The following is a 9,026-nucleotide window of genomic DNA, read 5'->3' as shown; positions in this document are numbered from 1 at the left end:
GTGTTACAATTCTTCTTTTCAACCTATAAAAATCAATCATTACATTGATTTTTAATTACTATATTAAAAAACAATAATAAAAGTGACTTTAACGACCGTTTTAAAATCTCTCCCATATACCGTAAATAGGATAAGATTTTCTGTTTTATTGATCCTATGATATTATTTCTTTTTCTCAAATCAATTTTAAATTCATCCAAACTCTCGACTTTCGCTTAAGTTTTTGAGTTCAATAGTATTTTAACGATGTCGGGTTTGGGCTGATATATGAGTTTTCTTTGGTCTAAATATATACAGATATCTGGTTCAACCTACTTTAGCAAGAACCAGAAGCACAGAGACAATTTAATAGCTCCTGAGGTAAATATATATAGTGGTTTTTGTTTTTAATTTTCATTTAATTTACTCAAGCAGAAGAGAGTGGAAATAAGTTTTGAAAAATATTAAATAATGCAAGTGTTTTGTTTTTTTTTTTTTTTGGTGCAGGTGGAGGAGAGAAGAGAAATGGATAATCTTATTGGAATTGGCAATGACTACACAGAACTGAAGAAAAGAGGGCTTTGCTTAGTACCTTTGTCTATGGTTCTTAATTATTTACCTCAATAACTCTCCTTTCTCTTATCTCTCTTCTTTATGTAAATATTGATCATTTGATGAAGGGTTATTGTGTATTCTATGTACAAAATGTGCATGTTGTAATATGATTGTAATCAAGTGAAGGCATTAGAAGAGAGAAAAGCATATGTATAAATTACTCATAATTTTTAGTTGTTTACTTTTATCTTTCTCAAATGGGGAGTAAATAAAATTAAAGAGATTAAATAATGATGATTTGAAACTTTGTGCGAAGAAAATGAATAATATATGGGAAAAAAAAAGTAAGATAACAATAATTAAGGGTATATTTTGGAAAAAGGAGAATCAAATTAAATACCATCCTTTTGAAAGAAAGAAAAAAGTGTGGCGGTATGTGACTAGAATGAAATGATGTCATGACTCAAAATAAAGCGTTCGGGTGAGGGTTTATCTAACAAAAATGATACATGGGACAATGTGAAGATGACCTAGCTAGAAAAGATCAAGAGAGAAAAAGATTGTCTACTAGTATCGTACTTGTCACACTCTCGAATGAGCTTTTTAGACAATTTGAAAGAACTTACTTTAGATGAATTAATGTGATATATAAAAAGTGTTGAATTAGGGTTTCCTACTTTCCTACTTTACTTTTGGTATTTGTATTTACAATTTTGGTCTTCCCTTTTCCTTAAATATCAGACCTGTAATGATTTCATTTTCCTTTACCCTTTGTATTTTTATTTCCTTTTTTGTCAAAGTCTGTCATGTCTATGTATATTTTGTATCTATCATTGCTTAATACACAATAAAGATGATAAAGATGATTACTTTGCGCCCTCTGTTTTTATCTTCTTTCCTTTCCAATTTTCTTTCTTTCTTTTATATTTTTTCTCTTGGCATCAGAGAATCAAAGTCCAACGTCATGTCTGATTTTAGTTTAAAACACCGCCACCATTAAAACCCAAAACACTTAGGTGACTATTGCCTCAATGTATATTGCCATCAACACTTCGTTTGGACACCCTTTGGGCATATCTCTCTGTTAAGCTTTATGAAAAAGATTGGCCTATCGAGAGGCATGGTTCTTGCTATTCTTCGAGGTCAAAAGGCCGATGGGTATGTTCTTGGCACAAAAACTCAATCACCTCAATCCTTAAAGTCAAATGGTGAAGCTGGTTCTTCTACTTCAATTATTAATCCAGTCTTTGAGGAATGGACAGCAACAGATCAAGCTCTTCTTAGATGGTTTACTTGGTTTGATGACTCCATTTGTGGCATCAGAGGTCGTTAATTTGACAAGTCAAGAGAAGTATGTTTGGCTCTGGAGGAACTCTATGGTGCAGCTAGCGGAGCCCGTATAAATCAATTGAGATCAATCCTTCCAAATACTAGAAAATGAACAATGAGAATGGCAGAATATCTATCCATGATGAAACAAATTACATCAAAAAATATGCAACTAGCAGGATCAACAATTTCTCAGGATGATCTAATAATCTCCTATGTCTTAGCGGGGCTTGACGCCGAATATATTTTAATTGTGTGTGATATTGAAGGTAAGAACTCTCCAACCTGGCATGATGTTTACTCAACCTTGGTAATATTCGAAACCAAACTAGTTCACTTGAATATTGTTAATACTAATGGAGATTTTGGAGATGCTAGTGCAAATTATGTTTACAGCAGGCAAACCAACAATGTTAAGAATAAGCAACAAACACTGCTTTCCAAGATATATCTCTCGAAATCATAACAACAACCACTTTAACAACAATCAATCTCAAGGAAGAGGTAACAATGTTAGTGGTGGCACATTTCAAAATCGAAGAGGCGTAGGTTCAATAACAATCATAGAGGTAATAATTCTAAACCCACTTGTCAACTCTGTGGGAAATTTGGTCATGGAGCTGCTCTTTGTTACCATCATTTTGAAGAGGAATTTGACAATCCAAGAGCAAACAACAGTCGGGTAAACAATAATACAACAACCTTTATTGCTACTCCTGAAATTTTGACAAATCCAAATTTGTTGGCAGATAGTGGAGCTGCAAACCATATCACCAATGATTATGGTAATCTTCAATTCAAAACTAAATATTATGGTACTGGTTCTTTAACGGTTGGAGATGGAACAAAATAGACCATAGCACATGTTGGTAATATTAATGTTTCTTCAGATCAAATGCCCCTTAAATTGAAAAATGTCGTTCTACATGTGCCACATATTCAGCAAAATTTGTTGAGTGTTGCTAAGTTAACTAGAATTTCATTCTAATTGTTACTTTGTGAAGGACAAGGAAACCAGGAAGGTGGTGTTGCAAGGAATACTTAAAATTGGACTCTACCAACTATCTCTCCCGCATCAATCTCCTTCCAAAGGCGAAGTTCAAATTTCTTTTACTTCTCCATCTCCTCTCCAGAAGTTGTTCGAGTCAACTAATAGTCTTAATGCAAAAAAGTTTTGTCGAGTCTTCCAATCTATCTTCTCAGAATCCTTATAAATCTACTAATGTCGTGTGTAAAGTAATATGGCATCACATATTAGGCCATACTTCTGATCGTATTTTAAATTCAGTAGTCAAAAGTTGTAATATTTCTTTTCCTTCAATGAAAAATCTTCTTTTTGCAATGCTTGTCAGTATGGAAAATCCATAGTTTATCATTTCCTATCTAAAATTCTTTACTTCTCAACTATTAGAGCTCATTCATTGTGATCTTTGGGACTGTCTCCTATTCCTTCTACTGCTGGTTTTCGGCTCTATATTAGCCTTGTTGACAATATATACTCATTTCACCTACATTTATCCTCTTAAACACAAAAAAAGAAGCTTTTTCTGCATTTATTCAATACAAAAACCTTGTCGAAAACAAATTTGAAAAGAAAATTAAAACATACAAAGTGATTGGGAAGGTGAATTTTGATCCTTTTCTTCTTTCTTAAAGGACAAAGGAATCATGTTTCGACATCCATGTCCTCACACAAGTCAACAAAATAGAATAGTTGAACGAAAGCATAGACATATTGTTGAAATGGGGCTCACCCCTCTTGCTCAAGCATCTATGCCCTTACGTTTTTGGTGGGATATTTTGTCTCTGCTATCTATATCATCAATCGCCTACCCACACCAATCCTTAATCATTTATCTCCTTGGGAGAAAGCTTTTCAAAGGAAGCCCAATTATTTTTTTACTAAAATCATTCGGTTGTGCTTGCTTTCCATGTCTTCGTTCTTATCAAACACACAAATTTTAATTTCATAATACATTGTATGTTTTCTTGGACTACAACGAAACTCACAAAGGTTATAAATGTTTAAGCTCTAGTGGTCGTACCTACATCTCCCGTAAATGTTATTTTTTATAAAATTGAGTTTCCTTTCAAAAATGGATTTCTTACCACCTCAATACCAAACAACAAAATTTTGAAACCATAATTCCTTTTCCCTCTTCACCTACTCTCTCTGTCGTGTCACCTCCTATCTCTTCACCTACTGATGTTCAGCACATTCCTTCACCCTTAGGTTCACCATCTTCACCTTGCCCCACATTCAATGGTCCTTCTATTCCTCGATGTTCAACCAACGTGGCAACACCTTCCAATTTTTCTTGTTCAGATCAAGTGGCAATTTCAAATGAAGTCAATGGAACATCACCTGTCACCATCCGGACACCAAGCTCAGATACTTGCAGATTCCTCTCAGGAAGTGGTAAATCTAGAACCTCATATAGCTCCATGTGAAATTGTTGATGTTTCCACATTGTTTCCCTCTGATAGTTTGCACCTTGATGAACTTCCTCAAGCAACCCAGCCTCACACGATCCAAAAGTGGTGTTTTTAGCTTAACACCCCAAATATGCCTATCATGTTTATGCTGAGGGTGCATCTCTACTTAATGTTGAACCACGTTCTGCCTTTCAAGCCCTTCAATCTGACCATTGGCGTGCTTCTATGAATGAAGAAATGAGTGCCCTATTAAAAATGACACTTGGACTTTTGTTCCTCCTTCTGTCAAATACAATCTGATTGGAAATAAATGGGTGTTCAAGTTGAAACGTCATCCTGATAGAACTGTCCATAAATACAAGGCACGACTAGTTGCCAAGGGTTTTCATCAACAACCAGGCATTAACTTCCATGAAACTTTTAGTCATGTTATTAAAGCTTCTACTATTTAGTCTCATTCTAGCTCTTGCCACCTCAGAATAATGGGATATTCGTCAACCTGACATAAATATGCCTTTCTTAATGGGCATCTTGAAGAAACCGTGTATATGAAATAACCAAAAGGTCTTGTGGATCCATATTGACCAAATTATGTTTGCAAATTAAATCGTGCTTTGTATGGTCTTAAACAAGCTCCACGTGCCTGGTTTGATAAGCTTCGATTAACATTTTTTCTATTAATGTAAATTCTGTAAATTAGGCTAATTACATTACATTAGGCTAATTATATTACATTCCTTAGTTAATTTGTGCATTAGGGTATTTATGCATAATTTTCATACTCTTGTATAAATACAGAACTTTGACCAATAAACAAAACAAGGAATATTCGTCAGCATATTCTCCTACATGGTATTAGAGCTAGGGTTTTCAGGCTCTATCTCAATCGCCGCCGCCGCGCCAACCACCTGAACGTCTCCATCCGAATCGTCTTAATACCTCCAGGAAGAGCTGCGTCCCGAATCGTCTCCATCCCGCATCCTCATCGTGCCTCGCAGCCGTTCCGCCACATCTCGAACGTCTCCGTCCGTATCTTCATCACGACTCGCAGCCATTCCACCACAGCATCGGTGTCGCGCCGATTAGTCGCAGCCTCGGCATCGCAGGTGTCCATTTCCGCTCCGATCTGTCTCCATCGGCGAAGCGCCAGTCTACGCCGCTCCGATCTGTCTCCAATCTACACCGCTGAGATACGCGCCTCGTAGTCGTTCTGTCCTTATTCCTCTGTCGTTCCAAGCCGCACGCGACTTCTCTTCCAGTCGTGAGTGCAAGACGACGTCTACCGTCCGACGCCGCCCAGATCTGACGAATCTTTCAGCCGTTTGTCTTCAATTTTTTTGTCTCCGTTCCAGCCGTGAACCCCTGAATCCAGTCGCCGCGACCCAGCTGTGAAGACGCTCACCTGTCACGAATCCCAGTCTTGCAAAGCAAATCTCAGCCGCAAAATACAGTAAAACCCAGATCTGACGAATCCAGTCACGAATCAGTCAAAACTCGGCCGAAAATCTGCATTGTTAACCTCAAATCAAACGAATCCAGTCACGAATCAGTCAAAACTCGGCCGAAAATCCGCATTGTTAACCCAAATCAAAATGGAGAGAGACCATATCTTTAGACCCATTTCTACATACTTGATGGTACAAATTATATCACATGGGCAAATCAAATGAAAAGTTTTCTTATTGGAAGAAAACTATGGCGCATTGTAACTGGCGACATCACCAAACCAACTGCAAAGGAAGGGGATAACACATTCATTGAACGTCTCGAAGATTGGGACAGTAAAAATCATCAAATTATCACCTGGCTTGGTAACACCTCTATTCCCGCTATACATGCACAGTTTGATGCCTTTGATGATGCTAAAATATTATGGGATTTTTTGTCTACACGCTTCAAGTCTATTGGTTTAGCCCATTATTACCAACTGCACAGTACACTTGTAAATCTAAATCAAGATATTGGTCAGTCTGTTAATGAATATTTGGCAGTTCTTCAACCCATTTGGACTCAACTTGACCAAGCGAACATCAGCAAAGATCATCTTCGCCTTATTAAAGTCCTTATGGGATTACGTCCAGAATATGAATCTGTTAGAGCTGCTTTACTACACCGGAATCCCTTACCCTCATTAGATGCAGCTATTCAAGAAATTCTGTTTGAAGAAAAGCGTCTTGGCATCAACTCTACTAAACAATCTGATGTTGTCCTTGCTAGCACATACACTCCCAACAGAGCCGCAAATATGTTTTGTAAGAATTGTAAGCTCTCTGGTCACAAATTTAGTAACTGTCCTAAAATAGAGTGCAGGTACTGCCATAAACATGGCCACATTCTGGATAACTGCCCTACCAGACCACCCCGACCTCCTAGCACTTCCACAAAAGAGAAAATTTTTACCAAACATGGTTCCTCATCTGTTGTTGCTGCGACCTCGGATGATTCATCCCTCATTCAGATAAGTGATCTTCAGAGCTTATTGAATCAACTAATTTCATCATCCTCGCTCTGCTTTCATCAGGTAATCGATGGCTTCTTGATTCTGCCTGTTGTAATCATATGACCTCTGACTCTTCTCTTATGTCTACTTCTAGCCCTACAAAATCTTTACCTCCTATTTATGCTGCTGATGGTAATTGTATGAACATCTCTCATACTGGTACCATTGATACTCCCAGTTACATCTTCCCCATACTTACTGTGTTCCTAACCTGACCTTTAATCTAGTGTCTGTTGGTCAATTATGTGATCTGGCTTAAATGTTTCATTTTCTCCCAATGGTTGTCAGGTTCAGGATCCGCAGACGGGACAGACGATTGGAACGGGTCGCAAAGTGGGAAGATTGTTTGAGCTCACATCACTTCGGTTTCATCTCCTTCTTCCATCTCTGCTTCGTCACTGATTCTGACACATATCAGTGGCATCTTCGTCTTGGTCATGCTTCCTCTGAAAAACTTCGTCATTTAATTTCTGTTAACAATTTGACTAATCTTACTAATTTGTTCCTTTTAATTGTTTGAATTGCAAACTTGCTAAACAACCTGCCTTATCTTTTTCTCAATCCATCTCTAATTGTGATAAACCTTTTGATTTAGTGCATTCTGATATTTGGGGTCCTGCCCCAATTACTACTGTTCATGGTTATCGCTACTATGTTTTATTCATTGATGACTACTCTCGATTTACATGGATTTACTTTCTAAAACATCGTTCTGAATTATCTCGCACATATATTGAGTTTGCTAACATGATTCGCACTCAATTTTCCTCTCCCATCAAAATTCTTCGCACTGATAATGCTTTGGAATATAAAGATTCCATCCTTCTTTCTTTTCTTTCCCAACAGGGCACTATTGTTCAGCGCTCTTGCCCTCATACCTCTCAACAAAATGGACGTGCTGAGCGCAAACATCGTCACATTCTTGACTCAGTACGTGCCCTCCTTCTTTCTGCCTCTTGTCCAGAAAAATTCTGGGGTGAAGCTGCCCTTACATCAGTATATACAATCAATCGTCTCCCTTCCTCTGTCCTTCAAAACACCTCTCCGTTCGAAAAACTATATGGTATTTCTCCCGACTATTCTAAACTCAAAGTTTTTGGTAGTGCCTGCTTCGTTCTGTTACATCCTCATGAACACAATAAACTTGAACCACGTGCCCGTCTCTGTTGTTGCTTCCTTGGCTATGGCACCGAACACAAAGGATTTCGTTGTTGGGACCCTCTTTCCAACCGACTCCGGATATCTCGGCATGTCACTTTTGGGAACACACTATGTTCTCTCGTTTGTCCTCCTTCCACACCTCTTCTCTAGTCCTCAATCTTTCTTTACAAATACATCTGTTGACCTTTTTCCTCTCTCTGAACCCACCTTGGATACTGAGCTTGCACAATCTTCACCTGCTACTGCAAATCTGGATCCACCGTCTGTCTCCGATGATGTTCCTGAATCGCCACCTGCTACTCCTCTTCGTCGCTCTACCCGGGTAAGAGAACCTCCCCTCATCTCACTGATTACCATTGTTTTTCTACCATTGTTTCCCTTGTTGAACCCACCTCTTATCAAGAGGCCAGTACTAACCCAGTATGGCAGAAAGCAATGGATGAAGAATTACAGGCTCTTGAAAAGACGCACACTTGGGACTATGTTGATTTACCTCCCGGTAAAAGACCCATTGGTTGCAAATGGATTTACAAAATCAAAACTCACTCTGATGGAACTATTGAACGTTATAAAGCTCGGCTTGTTGCAAAAGGATACTCACAAGAATATGGGATTGACTATGAAGAAACATTTGCCCCTGTTGCCCGGATGACATCTGTTCGCAGCTTGTTAGCTGTTGCTGCTGCCAAACAGTGGCCTCTTCTTCAGATGGATGTCAAAAATGCATTTCTTAACGGCAACCTATCTGAAGAAGTGTATATGAAGCCACCTCAGGGAACTTCTCCTCCTCCCAACAAGGTGTGTCTCCTTCGTCGCGCTCTATACGGTCTAAAACAGGCTCCACGAGCTTGGTTTGCCACGTTTAGCTCCACCATTACTCAACTTGGATTTACCTCCAGCTCTCACGACAATGCCCTTTTTACACGACAGACAACTCATGGTATTGTTCTTCTCCTTCTTTATGTTGATGATATGATTATTACTGGTAATGATCAACAGGCCATATCCGACCTACAACAATATCTTGGTCAACATTTTGAGATGAAAGACCTTGGATCTCTCAATT

General features: G+C 38.4%; 1 long non-coding RNA gene across 1 annotated transcript; it reads left to right on the top strand.

The window, feature by feature from the left end:
* The first annotated feature begins 216 nt into the window (after window positions 1-216).
* Window positions 217-761, top strand: LOC116406300. Its single transcript, XR_004219330.1, has 2 exons — window positions 217-360; window positions 487-761. It is a non-coding gene; the product is annotated as an uncharacterized LOC116406300 (long non-coding RNA).
* Window positions 762-9,026: the final 8,265 nt, after the last annotated feature.

The sequence above is a fragment of the Cucumis sativus genome, unplaced genomic scaffold, assembly GCF_000004075.3.
Source record: "Cucumis sativus cultivar 9930 unplaced genomic scaffold, Cucumber_9930_V3 scaffold84, whole genome shotgun sequence".
Lineage (NCBI taxonomy): Eukaryota > Viridiplantae > Streptophyta > Magnoliopsida > Cucurbitales > Cucurbitaceae > Cucumis > Cucumis sativus.
The sequence above is the reverse complement of the archived record's forward strand: the minus strand, read 5'-3'. Positions and strand labels throughout refer to the sequence as shown.